Below are 17,118 nucleotides of genomic sequence, written 5' to 3' on the forward strand. Positions count from 1 at the left end.
GGATGGGGCATGTTTCATCCTTCCTGCCTCCCTGGGTCCCCGCTCTGCCTGTGACTATTGGTACTGTGTGTCTCCTTTGAGAGTGCCCTGCATGGCTGTCTTTACACAGAAGCATCTGTCACCCTGAGAATGGAATGGATCCAGACTTTCCTATCCACACAGTCGGCTGCTTAATCTTCTCCATTTCTACCTAGCGCCTCTCCCCTCCTGGAACCACAAAGCACATGGGAGATGCCTGCTCATTTTTAATGGCAATAGTTTCTGCATTTAAAATGAAAGCCTTGGGGCTGCTTACACGTTCCTGTCAGCTGCTTACTGTGAAGTCACAGGGTAACTTAGAATGATGCCCTTCCCAATCTATGCCGCCTTGGGTAGTAGATCAGTATTTATCCCTGGTATACAAATGGACTTTGGGTGCCCATCCCACAGTGAAGGATGCTGTCTCACCCTGGACTCCTGGGGGAGCGTCTAGGCCTTGCCCTGGATGAAATGACAGACTATGGGCAACCCCATGGAGGGCCTCACCCTCCCTGGGAAATCAGGGGGTGCTGGGGGGTGTTGGTGGGAGGGCGTGGGAGGAGGTGAGGGAAAGGGAGAGGGACCTGGGATTGACATGTAAGCAGCCTTGTTTCTGATTTAAATTTAATTTAAAAATTAAAAAAAAGATGCCCTTCCCTGAAAAGTCCTGTCAGGGTAGGTGTTCATCCCGAAAGAGATCTCTGGAGAGTTCAAATGACATCAGCCACCGTAAGAGGACTCAACCTGACCCACAGCCCTAATCCTCTTGTGTCAATAAGGAGAGGCCTGACAGTTACTCTTGATGGGACCTCATCCAGAGAACTCCTCCTGATCAAAACATCCAAGTTAAAAGTTTCCAGATTTTAGAAAGAAAAGCCACAAACTCAGAAGTAGCTGCTGAGGGATTTTTCTCAAGGTAGTTAAAAAACTATACAAGCCTGTTTAAAAGCTTTCAGGGAGTCAATCAGATTGCTAAAACAATAAACGCAATGTGGGTGACAAGGTAGCGACTTTGGTCTTCTTTCTCCAAAGTGGTGTGGCTGTAATATCTAGGACAATGCCTGGCCCCGGCTAAGAGCCGCTCCACCGATGGCTCATGAGCGAGTGGCCCTTCTTCCCTTCAGGGGAGGCTGGAACTGGACTTTGTGGACGTGGTTCTTTATGAGGAAATAGCAGAATATAGCTGTCCCTTTTCGTGGAAAGCAGGTTAAGGGGTGGGGCGTGAGCCATGATACGGGGAGGAACAGGAGGCAGAGTCTGCAAGCGATAAAGAATCCAGTGTCCCTTGCTAACCACAGGACGCCTGGCAGCCCTCAGGCTTCACTGTTCCCTGGAGAGAAATAACACTCCCTGTAAAATCAAGAGAAGAATTCCATCCTTTCAGACCAGGGAGGGAGTCGCTCTTTCATCCCGAGCCCTCACATTTTTCTGCTCCATTTACTGCTCAGATCTGGTAGCTCTCCTTCCTGCAGCTTGTCTGAATCACCCGTGGAAATAAAAGAAATGCCGACGCCCTTGTGCCCGTATCCCACCTCTCCTTTGGTTTGCTGCCCAGTGCTGCAGTCCTGGCTCTAGTGGGTTTTCTTTCTGTTTTGTGCTTGCTTTGTCTTTAGATCTCAGGTGGTTTTAATATTTGTCTAAAGCTGAGGGTTTTGTTCAGCCCCACGAAGCAAGAGTCTGTGTGTCATCTACTTTACTGGAAAGACATTTGGCCTTTGCTCCTGGCTTTGGCCAGGCTCTGTTTTGTCTGCCCCTGTTGCCCTGAAGTGATCTCCGTGGCCCTCAGTGGTCGCTGCAGGTGTCGCCTGATTACCTTGAGTCCTTGCAGGACATCTGAAAATAGCCCTTTGCAAGGGACTCCAAAATGTTACTTACACAAAAGTACATGTCCAATTCTGGTTCCGAAAATAGCTATCTCAGCCTAGAAAATGGCTGTGTCAGCAAGCGGTCTCCTTGAAGAACAGAAAGGCCAAGGTCACAGCATTGGAATGTCAACACGAGGAAGGAGAGGGAGTCCTCACCGCGTTCTCAGATGTCATTTCTCTTTCTAAATTCTGGTTTAGAAATCATCTCTGTAGCCTCAAAAGAAAAGGTTCGAAAGCCATGACCAAGTAGGACTCTATTAACTATGGGGGGGGGGAAGTTTCTATTAAAAAATAAAAACATACACAACTTAGCCCATCTGCAGCACTATTTCTGTCTAGGAAATGAATATAGAGTATTGTGGACCTAATGTCTCACGAGATGCGATGAACTTTAGCATCCCAACAGTTTGAAAAATTCTGATTTCATTCCTCATCTGCTTAGGAAAAACAAAGTCCAAAGTTGCTTCTGGCCCAGCTGCTCAGACTGAAATAAAAAGCCACCTCCTTCCAGGCTCTGCTCGGAACTCCACAGCTGGCCTCAGCACGGCACCAAGCAGCCCTTTGATCTTAGGCTCCCTGTCATCAGTTGTCATTCACGGTCGCTGTCTGGAAGGTGCACACTAGTGAGCTACAAACCTCTTCTTCCTTCATATTTTGAAGAAATATATGATTTGAAATAAGTGGTGATGACAAATTCGTGGGGCATAACAGCTCATGGACTATTTTAAGAAATGTTTCTGCCAATCAATTAGGAAAGTATGACTTGGAAAAAAAAGAAAGAAAGAAAAATCTAAGGGAAAGAAGAAACTGCTGGCCATGTGACTAGGGCTGGAGATGGAATCATTAATGGTTCTTACGAAAAGGAGAAACTGCCCAAAGCAACAGTGGAAACTCAGTGACATCGAAACCAGATTCTGGCGGGAAGCTGCTTCCTCTTCCAAGACACAGGGAATGATTTTAAGGCCTGAGTTAGCAACGTACTCCGGGACTTGGGAATGAAGTCCTTCCTTCCTTGGTTTTATATATAAGAATTTTTCATATATATGAGAAAAGGAGGAAGAAGTCAGAAGAGTGCACCTAAGGATATATTTATACTCTTTTGCCTCAGGAATGCTACAATAACCAATATATATACACTCATTACCTGTATACAGCTTGGGGTTCTAAATGCGATGCTAAGAATGAGTCCTTCATCTAGAGGATGCCATGGGTGAGCCATAATACCAGTGAGGACCAATCGAGTGAGCTCAGTTTAGCATAACTAAGATTGAAGATGCTCCACCAAAAGTAAATTAGATTTTAAATGTGTTTATTTGTAGATTAGTAAAGAAAATAAAGGTTGATAAAAGCTGGCAGTCTTAAGATGAAAGTGCAGCATCTCAAATTCTTTATTACCTTGTGTTATTTATTATTCCAGCCACGTGACTTTGAATCCCTGCTTAGCATTTTCACTCAGTTGGCTAACAGGCATCTCAAAAGCAACATGTCCTGGAACGTGGCTTCCCATCTCATAAAGCGAACTCCAGCACCCTCCCTTCCCTTACGCCTTTCTCGGTGACATCTTCCCAGTTGCTCGGGTCAAAATTTTAAGTCACTCTTGTCTTTTCTCTTAAAGCCACGTTCCAGGACATGTTGCTTTTGAGATGCCTGTTAGCCAACTGAGTGAAATCCTTTGAGAATTTCTCACGATTCCTGCCCCAATTCCAAAGCTGATAGCAAGTTATACACGGAAGAAAGTTTCTTTCCTCCTTTTAAAACACTCCAGATGTCATCTATAAATTATATTAAGTGTGAACATGTAACTGATTCAAACAATAAGCCTCAATCACATTAAGACGATATTAATAGCACATCGTCATATTGTCTTACAGGACAAGTCAATTTTATCATGCTTCTTAGTTGTGTTCATAACAGTCCAAGCTTTCCCTTACTTGAGATCACATGTTTCCTTCTATAGTTTCTTGTACCATTTTTTAATATTTATTAATTTCTCATTAGTTTGATTAATTAGTGCACTATGTCAATTTGTGACAGAGTAATTAAGAGAAGTAATTTCACTGAGTAGAGGAGCTCAATTTTCCATGGAAAGCATATGGGATTTTTATCTACTGAAAATTACATCTCAAAAATAGCATTAAATTACAAAACCAAGCCAATTTAACCTTGAGAGAATATTAAGCCATACTCACAGCCTTAAGTGCCTCATTTGAGATTATTTTAATGGTGATATTACCATGTTCTTTTAGTGAGTATCAGATTTTGTGTCAAGAGCTAACTTTTAGAACTTCGAGTTTCAGAGGTGCTGGTCTGGTTAGGGTGGCAGAGTTGGAGCGTGGGATGGGTCCACTTGGCCACCCCGTAAACTTCAGGACTGCATTAGTAACGTGTCTTTTCTGTTACAAAATGCCTGATAAAACCAGCCTACAGAAGGAGGATCCGCTCTGGCTCCATCATGGCAAGGGGAACAAGAGGCAGCTGGAGGCATCACGTCCACAGCCAGGAAGCCGAGGGTGGTGAACCCCGGCGTTCATCTGGCTTCCCTCTCACATTCACGATGGTTCTCCTCATCCCGGCTCCTCTCTGGAGATACCGTTACAGGCGGCTCCTCTCTGGAGACACCGTTACCGGTGTGCCCACAGGTATGTCTCCTGATTGTAAATCTTCAGGTTGACTGTCAAGACACCATCTAAAACTGGAGTTGTGTGAGGAGAATTCTGAGGGCTCGTGAGGAAACTCCAAGAAAATGAGACATGAGTCTTGTGACCCGGGTGTCCTCAGGGCATGGAATTGCTCCTGCATTATGCATTTTTTGCCCCTCCCAGGTGTGACAGATGAGAGTGACTTTATTTCGGATCATTCATCACAACTGGCTGTTGTTGTTTGTTTACATGCCTCTGGGAAAACGTGGTGTTTTTGCCATGTGCGGCTTGTCCCTGTGACTGTACACTTTACTCTTCTTAACCCTCAGAGTATAAATCATCTGGTGTGCTGAATGAAGTTGGCTATCGAATGAGACCTTAGCCTGCCTCATTTAAAGGCCCTACTCTCCCAGGTTCATACTGCCGGGTACAGTGGTAAACAGTTGACAATCAGGATTCACTACCACAAGGTCTGTGGCAAACAGTTGACAATCAGAATTAACCATCATAAGGACTGTGGCAAACAGTTGACAATCAGAATTCACCACCACAAACAGCTTACAATCAGAATTAACCACCACAAGGACTGTGGCAAACAGTTGACAATCAGGATTCCTACCACAAGGACGTTTTTCTGGCAGGGGAGCCTTCCTTACAGGTGCATAGAGGTGTCCCTGGCAGGTAAATGTCTCGTAGGCATTCACCTAGAACACACTGAGCCAGCTTGAAGTAAGCATCACAAAAGCCCAGCTCTTCTGTGCCAGAATCCTTGGTCTTGGAGATTCGGAGCTTTCTAAGGCCAGTCCTCAACGGCACGTTTGGATCATGACGTGTACTTCTTCTGGAAGTTACTACTGTGTTTTCTAGAAAACAGATTTACTTCTGCCTGTGTGTTTTCAAACCTAGATTCTGTCATAGCTCTGCTTTTTAAAAGGTTTAATTGAGACAGCTTAAACTCCTTCACCCACATGTGTATCAGGATTATAAATGTGTGTGTGTGCCTATGTGCTTGTGTGTTATGTAGGTGTGCATGCACATGGGTATATGTAGAAGCCAGAGACTGATGACAGATGTCCTCTTTAGTGGCTTTCCTCGTTACTTTTTGAGACAGAGACACCCACCGAACCTGGAGTTTACAAATCCTGCTGGGCTGACTGACTGGTGAACCCCGGGAATCTTACTCTCCACCATCTCAGTGATGGGATTGTTGACACGTGCCACTGTCCCCAGATATCTTCATGGGTTCTGGGGATTGGAAAGCTCTTTAGTAATTAACTATCTCCTCGGCCCCCAGGATTATAGATTCATACTACAATTTAAATATCATTGTTCCACTAAACAGCCACATCCTTTTCAGAATCGTAGACTCGTAGACTGTTTTGTTTATTATAAACCCTCCATCCAGTACATTGAGACCTAGAGGGTGATTACCATTAATTGAGAATTATAATTGGGAATAGGTTTGAAACGTAGGGCTATGCATCAAAGTCAATATAGTTGAGCTACAGCTGTCAAGAGCAACGCCTTACTTCTTCCATCATGAGCTGGTAATATGTAGTATGTAGACATTCAGGAGGACCCTCCCCCGCCCCCACCCCCCACCGCCTTATCTTCTGCTGGTGCCAGCGCCTAAATTCATCAACACGTTGCCTTAGACAGCTAGCTGCACACGGTTGCCGGTATGAATTATCTTGAAAACCAAACCTGATTGCATCGTTTTCCTTCTTAAACCATTTCATTACACCTTAGCTTTGGCATGCAGGTTGCCGCATTTTCCATTTTGCAGATGGGAGGAATTCTGTAACGTTCCCAAGAGCAAGGCGTGAAGCGAAACCTCCAAGTCAAGATTTCAGCAGAGCCCCGACAGCGCTGACTGAGAACTGGAGAGGCCCTGTGAGTGGCGGGGAAAATGGGATGCTCCCATATTTCCTCAGTGCCTGCCGCCTGGCTGTTCATCTCTGTCACTGTGAGAACAGGCACGCGTGCGCGGGAGCTGGAGAGGCGGCTCGGTGGGTAGGGGTGCTTGCAATTGCTGGTCTTGTCGAGGACCGGAGTTCGGCTCCCAGCACCAGCATCAAGGAGTTCGCAACCGCCTGTACTTCCGTATCCAGGGCATTCAGCACTCGATTTGGGGCTCTACTGCACTCTTATGCTACAGTACCTTCTCTCCCTCCTCCTCCCCGTCCTCTCCCTCCCTCCCTCTTTCCCTTTCACTCCCTTTTTCCTACCTCGCACATGTGCACAATATCGGATCCCAGCGCAGCATGAAGAAGGTTGGAAGGGAGCATTGGTCATGTATCACTTAATTAAGAGGAGGCTGTGCCGTGAGTGGTTAACAAGGTTTCCTGTGGCTGACTGCAGCTCCTTTCAACTCTGTCGCCCCTGCAGCTGAAGGCATCCAACGGCTCGTGGCACGGGCTCTAGATTCCGATGACCCAGATGCCAGTCCTGCAGCTTGTGGTGTGGTTGGAAAGACCCAGAGTGATAATCCACAAAAAAGTCCTTCCTCTACTTCCGGTGAATACTAAATTACCAGCCCAAAAGACGATATTTGGATGAGGGTTTACTTGCCAGCTGCTACATTATTCAGTTCAGAAGAGGAAATGTCATTTGAAAAGAGGGTCGGCAGTGTCTCAACTGCCTGGCCTATAAAGTGTCAGTCCGATGAGCATTACTGTGACAAATGACATCGTGTCTGCTAAGAGCATGCGAAAGCAAAGCACCACAGGAGCCGGGGCTGTTTGAGTCAGCTGTTGGGTAGAAGGGGGCAGAGGAAGAAGCCTAGGCAGTACAGGCTGCAAAGGCAGGCAGGCGGTGGCCTTGAACCACTTTGTAAGCCCTGTAAAGAATCTAAGCATCACCAACAGCCTCCAAAACAATACAGAGAAACCCTGTCTTGTAAAAACCAAATAATAATAATAATACTAAAGAATCTGAGTGTCATCCGAACAAGGGAAAACATCGCACATTTGAAGCCCAAACACTGACCACAATATAGAAGAAATATCGGAGGGGTTCCTGCGGGGAGGCCTGGGAGACAGGAAAGATACTGGCCAGAAGCAAGAAGAGGGAGGAGAAACTCACGCAGACACAAGAGTATGGGACAGCATTGGAGTGAAGAAGAAAAGTGCTCTGAGCTCTTAAAAAATGTGAGGGCACTAAAATGGGATGGCGCTGAGTATCAGTGTTCAGATTCAGAAAATGAAAATCATGTGTAGAGCCTGTCTAAAATCTGGGACTTGGGGCTGGGGAGATATCTCAGTGTTTGTTTAACAAGTATGAGGACCTGCTGACCCGAGTTCAGATCCCCAAACCCATGTAAAAGCTGAGCCTGCCTGGTAGCACGTGTCTGTAACCCCTACACTTGGGAGTAAGAAGGGAACAGATCCTAGGGGCAAGGTGGCCAGCTAGTGTAGTTCAGTACGCTCCAGGTACATCTAGAGATTCTCCTGAAGTTCTCCACCTAATGCTTCGACCTTTCATACAGTTCCCGGTGTCCTGGTGACCCCCAACCATGAGACTATTTATTGGTACTTCATAACTGTAATGTTGCTGCTGTTATGAGTTGTAATGTAAATATCTGATATGCGGGATACGCATGCCCACCCATACCACACTCAAACCCACACATACAGCAAGTGTCGGGGGCTTCAAAAGCCAAGGTAAATGGAGTTCCTGATGAGATGTTGTGTGGCTTCTCCTCCAACCTTCTGTTCCAGTTGGGTAAAGGCCAGTTTGGGAAAGTGAAGTCGTTTTACTCTAACAATTTTTATGTATCATTTAAATCTGAGTTGCAAAATGTCTTAGAACATTGTTTGGCCTTTCTTGCTAGTTTTAAGACAAGGTCCTGCTGTGTAGCTCAGGCAGGCTTCAAATTCCTAATCCTATGACCAAATACATCCTTCATGTAGCCGCTGGCTAGCACTGTACCCATGTCCAATGCCTTGTAATTGTACTGAGCTGATAAAGTTAACCTTGATGAAACGAATAGAGACAAAATAATTGCACCTGGTGATCGATGGTGTAAATACTGTGGAAATGTGAGCTCATCACTGGAAATTGGCACAGATATAACCTGAATAGGTCTGTAATGGGGAGAGAATTAGATTAAGAATTATGCTTGTATTCCAGCTATGATGTGAGCAGCAGAGGGTTCTGGTGGTGTGGGAAACCTCGGCAACTCGAGGACACAGTGATAGAGGAGGCATCATGCGGAAGGGGTTTTAGGACTTTGGGGATCCCCAGTGTAGAGGTGAACTGATTAATAGAGAGGCCCCGAGGGTGGAGTGAGATGTGTTTTAATTAATCATTTTGAGCATGAGCGATGAGACTTCAGGTTAACACTTTGCTGCTGAAATAGGAGAAACTAATTTTATGAATCGGTTTGTCAAGTCTATTCCCAGTGGCTCAGACTAGCACCCTCTAAGTGTCATGAGAAAGGGATTTTTCTGATGAGATTTTGCGCAAATGTAAGTACTTCCCATCATGTTGGACAGGCTCATTCAACTAGTTTGAGGCATGTTGACAAAGACTGAGCTTCCCCTGGAGAAAGACTTCTCAAGACCATCACGTAAAACCCTTACCCACATTTTCAGCTTGGTGGCATGTAGACTTTCTCTCAAGCCTGCAACATTGGCTTTCACTTATATTTCCATCTTGAAGAATTGGGCTACAGGTTTTGGTTTTGCCAATCAACTCCTCCAGTCAATCATTCATCAATCAATTGACTGATGATCAACTATTGATCTCACTCCCTCCCCTCCATTTCTCTCTCCCAACCTCCCCTACCTCTTTCCTTCTGCCTCTGAGCATATACACGTGGGTGTATTTATTACAGAAAGCACAAATACCAAAGATTTTATAAATGGCTAAGAGTTGGCAATAAAAGGAAAGGATTTCTTTAAGTAAAAGGCAGCTTCAGCATCAACAGAAGGCTAGAAGCAGCTGCAGTTTGCAAAGCTGCCTTGGTCTCCTGTCTTCACCCACCCTCCATAAAGGAGCAACACCCTCCCGACCCCCATGGTTCCTGGTGCCTGAAGAAGGCTATACTGTGTACTGTCTACTTTCCCACTGACCTTCTAATGATCTGGCTTCTTGTATTGACAGTATGATATATTCTAGACTTTCTTCTAATTGCTTAATACCCTCTAATATTAGGGTGTCTCAAATATCAGCCTCAATGGAAACTTAATTAAAGGCTTGAAACTTCAGTTTGGGCTCACCCTTGTAGCATCTAAAGGAACTCGTGAGAGGTATTCCCACAGCTTGTAGAACTGTAGGGTGGACCCAGAAGGTGAAATACTTTCTCTGTTGTGCTGCCAGCAGAAGGGTGCATACAAACATTACCCTGGAGTGGGTAATTATTCTTCTCAATTCAGATCTTCTCTAACTGCATTCTGCCTTTGAGCCCTAAGTGTATTTTCAGTCCACTTCCAGCTCAGGCTGCCCTCTGAGGGCTATGTGTCATCTGATGCAAAGCCAAAGCAGAAATCTCAAGAGGCTTGCATGATGTTGTCAGCTTCCTTCAGTATAGAACTCAGTGCCCACAAAGGACGCTAGAGTGCTTGCTTCAACTCACTCAGCAATGACACTAGCTTGAACGTCATCTGAACACTTTGTGGTTCTCAGTTCTGTCCAGAGAATTCAACATAATTCCCTGCATTGCCTATACTACCTGCAATAATAATGCCAGTAAAGGTACACCCTAAGCACTATCAATAAATTATTAACTTCTTTAACTTAAGTGATAAAGACAGCAGAGAATTGCATGGAATTTACTTGCAAAGTTAAAGTTTTTCATTCCTGTTGGCTAAGCAATACTGTAGACTTACTCATTAAAGATTTGCCTGCATATCTGTATCTTCAAAAAATATTTTAGTATCATATTTAGTACATGATTTCAAAAACTTAGAAATAACCACACTAGCCATAAAGTAACTAGATGAGAAAGTTGTGAAATAATACAAATTGGTAAACAACTGACTAAATTATCAACAGAGATACATCTTGAATCATTTATAGTTTTTGTTGGGAAAAATAATTCAGATGGCTACATTATCACAATAGGTTTTTTTAAGAAAGTTTTTAAAAAGCTAAAATATCAACTTTAATGATGCAATCATATGGGACAGAATTTAAAAAAGGAATTCTCATGTATCTCAAAAACACCTAAGGGGCCAGGAGCCATCAAGAGTGAAGCTTGGATAGAGTACATAGCAGCAGGCTCAATAGGGAGAGCCTGTTTTGTAAAAGGTGTTACTGAGCCATAGTTGCCTGTTGATATACATTTTTGCTGTCAGTAAAATCCTTCTTACCTCAAAAACAGAGGGAAGCTGGCAAGGTTAAACCATTTTCTGCTTCAGAAACCAACAAAAAGAAAGAGAGTATGGATAGTATATAGTTTCTAAAACCTCCAGATTTTAACAAAATTCATGACAGAAGAAATGGGATAATGTGGCCAAGACTCAAGAAGCTGAAGAAATGGACAGATGAGAAGAGATTCCGAGAGAAGCTGGATGTAGCAGGGGCTGACAAGCGGTTATTCTTGCTGCAGTCAGAGAACCGGCAAAGCTGTGATCAAAGGATTAAAGGGAAGGATGCTGGCAATAACTCATTGAAGTGTCTCCATGCGGAAGTGCAAACTACCAATGCACACACTGCATTGCCACAGTGGAGTGCGTAGCGACTGCCCTTAGCAGCGGATCTGATCTAGAGAAGGCACGTGGGAACCAGAAACTAAATCAGTGGTTAATTAAACACAGGAACTGGAAGACAAATTAGTGGTTAGTTAGGTGGACAGAAAAATGAACGGAGCCTCAGAGGTCTAAACAGAACACAGCAACCCATGAGTACAATGGAGACTAGTCTTTAAGTTATGAGATAAATAAAGTGATAATTTGCTGAAGACTTCCCAAATGCTATGAAAAAAAGGTGTCTGGAAAATACAGGTCCAAGAAAGGCCATGAAACCCAAATGGGGAGAATTTGAAGAGATTCACATGTAGATAGAAAGCTGCCAAGCTTCTGAAAGTCAGCAGTAAAGGGAATATAAGCAACTGAGGCTTAAGTCTTTCCTGAAGCCAAAGCTCCTTAAGGTGCGGAGCAAGAGGCAGTTTCTGCAGTGCAACATGCCATTTCTCAGAAGTCTTTACTTGTCCCCGCCCTCATGGGCAGATAGCTTTGTGGGGTTCACTCCTACACATGGCAAGTGTCCGACCCATCAATTCTAGTCTAGTGAAAAATGACAATGTGTCCACACCAACTGCAGCGATATCTATAACAGCAGTGTTTACACTATTCACAAATAGAGAAGCAAGTAAAATGTTCATCAGTGGATACATAGATAAAGAAAATGTGATCTAGCCCAGCAATGGAATATTACTGAGCTATCCAAAGAAATGAATATTAATGAAGCATCCCTGCTTTGGGGTGAAAAGAAATTACTAACAGACAGGCTAAATGAACTGTTTTGCATGATAGAAAAGGTATAAGATCGTCTTCTGATGATTATAAAACTATAAATTTGTTCAATTATTGAATTGAATACTCAATAAAGGTTTGTTAGACCACCCTAATTGGATTCCTGAAGCATGCATGCAAATATGTTTATCTAAATTCAGTGTTTCTACCACTTTAGTTTTACTGTAAGTTACTAATTGCAAAGTTGTCTTAAAATTCAGCAAACTGCTGAGGGAGTTCAACCACAAAAAAAGCTGGCTGCCTAAAAAAAGCATGATTAGTAATTAGATAATTATTCATATTTGACTCAGGTTTCCTGTTGACAAAACAAAAAACAAAACAAAAAAACATTCCTTGAAAGATCCGTCATTGCTGGCATAGTGTCTTAACATGAAATTACTTCATTGTGTGTCCTTTTTCCCAGTCTACATAGAGAGCATGTAGTTTCCTACATTTGCCTTGGAAGAGTCTACGTAAGGAACACAATGGGAGGCTGCAGTCAGAACCCCAGATTCCCCTACCCGCCTTACAAACGGTGCCACTTCAGAGCCCCGGCTTCTGCATTCAATGTTTGCACACTGCGGGAAATCTCACCTTAATTGCTTTTTCTAAAATGAACTCTCCTTAGTGAGCTCTAATGGCTAATTGTTCCAACATGAAGTCAAGCCTTCCCAGATTCAAAAGACAATAAAACTCGGATGGAATCAGAAATTTACTTCTTACTTTGAGTTTAAAATCTGTAGTTGAAATTGTTTGTACATGGTAGCCAGCCCATACTCTTAAGATTCATGACCAGGGATATGCTTACATTAGCTGACAAGATGACTGAGTGGGTTACAGTGCTTGTAGTAGGAGGATGCTGACCTGAGTTCAAGCCCTGAGACCCACATAAGGTGGAGGGAGACAGTGATTACCCAAAGTTTTGCTCTGAGCTCCATAGGAGTGCTGTGGAGTGGGTGGGCACACATTCACATGCTAACCACCACCATCATCATCACCATCTTTTTAAATTTTGAGAAGACATGCTTGTGAGCATATGTGATGAGACACAGTAAAGGAACATTGTTCACAGTTAACGAAAAATAGATATACTACAATATAGAATACAATATAGAATGCTGAAAATATTCAACAACTAATTTTTTTGCTGGTGATCAAGTATAGGGCCTTTTGCACAGCCATATCCCTAATCCAGCAAACAGATATTCAAAGAAAAAAGAAGTTATGGTCGGCAGTCATTTCCAGTTACTACTACACAGACACATTTGTTCATTTCCCTGAATACGTTTCCAATATTGATGTGTTGAATGTGACAGGAAGTAAGAAACTGGCATCCGTAAACTCTTTTTTTGCTCAATCATAAAATTAAATACCTGGTATGTAACTCAGAAGTACCTTCCAGAATTTTCTGAAACACAGCAAGCTGTGCGTGTGTTCACCAGTCACCACATGGGCACTGTGTACGACTCCATAGCCTTCAGGACACTAGAAGCACTCCAATAACTCTGCTTGCATTCTGCATGTCTCTAACCTCTCTAGAACACAGGAAAGCTGTGACCATATTTCTCCAGGGATCTAATCTAATCTGATTAAAAAAAAACCACTTAGGTCAATTCTCAGGCCCATCCAGCTGTGGTATCTGATAGGGCAAGTCCGGCCATGCTGGCTAATCCTGTTCTGTTTCCCTATGCTCCCATGGCTCAGCCCTGTTGTCCATCTTTCTCTGCTTGCTGTGATTACCCTTGATATTTCAACCCAGTACTAGAATGTGACAGTGTCTGCTTCTACGTGTCTTCTAAGTCCCAGGCTGTATCTGTTTTTGCAGACTTGACCCGTGTAATTTATGAAGTGGACATGTTGAAAACTGGTGGGTTCTTAGCTTGTTAAAGGGCATTTGAGAGCAGCTGTTACAATGCTTGCTGCAGTCCACGGAAAACCACAAGCGAGACTTGCTCTTTCTGGGTAGGCACTGCTAGGCAGGCGAGCTGCACTGTTTTTGTTGCTTCCCCACAGTTCATGGGTTGGGAACAGATTTTCCACGAGGCAGGATAGGGAGGCTAGTCCTGCTATGAGTCTAGCAGCAGGAGAGCTTCACCAGAAACCAGGGGTTGGTATCCTGCTCTTGAACTTCCCAATTTCCAGTAGAGTCAGCCAAGAATTAGGTGCTTATATTTACAGTTACAGTCTTAGGTATTCTGCTATAGCAATGGAAAATGGATTAAGACAACCAGAAACTCTAGAATCCTCTAGAGTCTAGGTGACCCTAGCAATCTACAGAGATAGATGGGCATAGCTCAGGGGCTTCTGTGCTGCTATATCTGGTCAAACTTAATCTCCAATAATGCAGGGAGATTAGCAGAGTGGACCAGGGTGAGGATGTACATGCTGCCCAATGATAAAATGTTGCAAAGGGACTGTTGTGATAACAATGCCTACAGGATGTCTTGAGGTTGTACAAACTGCCCAATGATAAATTGTTGCGAAGGGACTGCTGTGATAACAATGCCTAGAAAATGTCAAGTTCTATGCTGGAAGTTGAAAATATGCAGACAAAAGATGTTTCCATCCCACTGAGAAATCAATTTGGTGGAAAAACCCACATAATGAAACTATAATGGAATAATAATGTGATTATTCTGATAGAGTAATGCATAACAACAACATCGCAGGGGCTGGAGAAATGGCTCAGCAGTTAAGGGCACTTGCTTGCTCTTACAGAGGACCTGCATTCAGTCACTCACAAGTCCATCTGTAACTCCAGTTCCAGGGTTCTGATGCCCACTCTGTGGTCAGTATATGCATGTTGTATACATAGATACATGTAGGCAAAACACTTGTACACATACAATTTTTAAACTCTAAAAAAAATAATGATGCCTCTCAAAAATGGTAACAGTAATGTGCTAAATGGTTTAGATGCAGTTTGTGTAATAATGGGAAACTTGAACTGTGACTTCCATTGCATCAGTGTGAGCAGAGCCCTGCATGCACACAGCCAGAGGGAGTGAGTCTGTAGAACACCCCAAACGAGCAATCCCTGTGGAGAGATGCTTTAGGTGAAGAATGAGTTGCTGGTGGAGGACGATGGAAGAGAACAGCCTAGTTTTGTTTTTCGGTTTTGTTTTTTCTCTCTGTTTTGAGGTGTTTGTTTTGTTGGAAACTAGGTTTTGATACATAACCCAGGCTTACTTAAAACTTGCTGAGTGAACCAAGCTGGCCTTAAATTCATGATCTTCTTGTATCTACCTCCCAAATGCTGGGACCATAGCCACCATGCTTGGTGATGGCAACATATTTAAGCCAGAATTTTTTGGTTGACTGGTGTCCGTTTTTGGAGGAAACCCTTGGAAGTGAAGTAGTTAGCAGCTAAGATCGTGGGAGTCAGTCACGAGGTTGTCTACAGTCACACTGTTTACTCAACGGCTCACCTTACACACTGTGGAGCGGGACTTTGTCATCTGTGGCTGTCATTTATCTTGGAATAAACACTCTAAGATTTGAGGTTCCTCAAAACGTATGAAGTAAAGCCAAAATAACACAAGTTGGGCTCTAATGAATTTGTTAACAGCGGAGCAAAGTTTTTATAAGCTCACAGAGACTGAAACATCAAGCACAGGCTGACATGTCTTCTGGGGATATACTACAGTGTTCAGTTTAGCATTTTTTCTGGAACTCCTGAATGAGTGAACGAGTGGGTCTCAAACTCTTTTGACTTCTCTTGGGGCTCTTCTGACGGTTTGCCTTGTTTAGCTTCAACATGAGAGGGGTTTTGTTATCTTGTATTTTATTTTGTTATGTTTGGTTGTTGTCTCTTAGAAGCCTGTTCCTTTCTCATGACAGACAGAACAGGAGTGGATCTGGATAGGAGGGAAGGTGAGGGACTGGGAAGGGTGGAGGGAGGGGAAACTGTAGTCAGGTTATCTTTGTAAAGATAAAGGCAAAAAGAAAAGGCAGGTTTCCCAGGGCTGGAGAGATGGTGAGTGACTGCTCCCCCCTGCCAGAGAGACCAGAGTGTGGGTTCCTGGGACTCATGTGGAGACTCACACGCACCTGTAGCTTCCGTTCCAGGGTATCTGATGTCCTCTTGTGGCTTCTTTGGGCTCTGTATATTTGGTGCACGTACAGACAAGCAGACACATGCATGCACACACATATGCACTCGCGCGCACGCAAGCACTCACACACACACACACACACACACACACAAATAAATACTGTTTCCACAAAGATGGTGTTTCCCTTGGGAGATTTCTTTGTCTTGGAAATGGTTCACTTGGCATAAAAATATGTACTATTAACTTTTTTAAGTGGCTTGAGAAAAGTTAATATTAGGAGGTATTTATTGAGCCCTCACTATTTTATTCAAGATAGCTTTCCCAAACTGCCAGTTTGCCTTGTCCTGCCAACTCCATGGTGACCTCGAGGGATTCATTGTGCTGACAAGAGAGGCCAGGAAGCTTCCTGGGTCATGACAAGATGTGCATTGTGACATCTTATTGCTGGTACCTGGTGCTCTGCCCATAGAGATGAGACAATTATGAAACTCTTGGCACAGATACATAGGTCTGTGGGCAAAGCTGAGGTTTGTTAATGTGTGCCCTGAGTGATGGGAAGCAGAAAATAGTGAAACCAGCTTTGTGTGTGGTCAGTGGAATGTGTTTATCAGAACCCATATCACATACCCGTGATTTCCTTGTTTCCTGTTGCAATACACACAATGCTATGTTTCTGATGAGGTTTTCCTAAGGTTCCCGTCACTCGTCTCCATGTTTCTGATGAGGCTGTCCTAAGGTTCCCATCACTGTCTCTATGTTTCTGATGAGGCTGTCCTAAGGTTCCTGTCACTTGTCTCCATGTTTCTGATGAGACTGTCCTAAGGTTCCCGTTGCTTGTCTCTATGTTTCTGATGAGACTGTCCTAAGGTTCCCGTTGCTCGTCTCTGAAATCCCCGGCCTCTCATTGTCTCTCCCAGCATCAGCAGTATCGTCTTCTCCATGGCGCTAACTCTGCTCTGAAGGTCTCTGCTCCACCTCCAAGCCCGGCTGCTGTTTCAACAAGCTTACCTTCACTCTTGGCTCACTCAGCTCTCCAAGCTCATTCACATTTGTATCTCCAGGGACCTTTGCTTCTGGTCTGTTT

The sequence above is a fragment of the Mesocricetus auratus genome, unplaced genomic scaffold (assembly GCF_017639785.1).
Source record: "Mesocricetus auratus isolate SY011 unplaced genomic scaffold, BCM_Maur_2.0 Super-Scaffold_100676, whole genome shotgun sequence".
In the NCBI taxonomy this organism is placed as follows: Eukaryota; Metazoa; Chordata; class Mammalia; order Rodentia; family Cricetidae; genus Mesocricetus; species Mesocricetus auratus.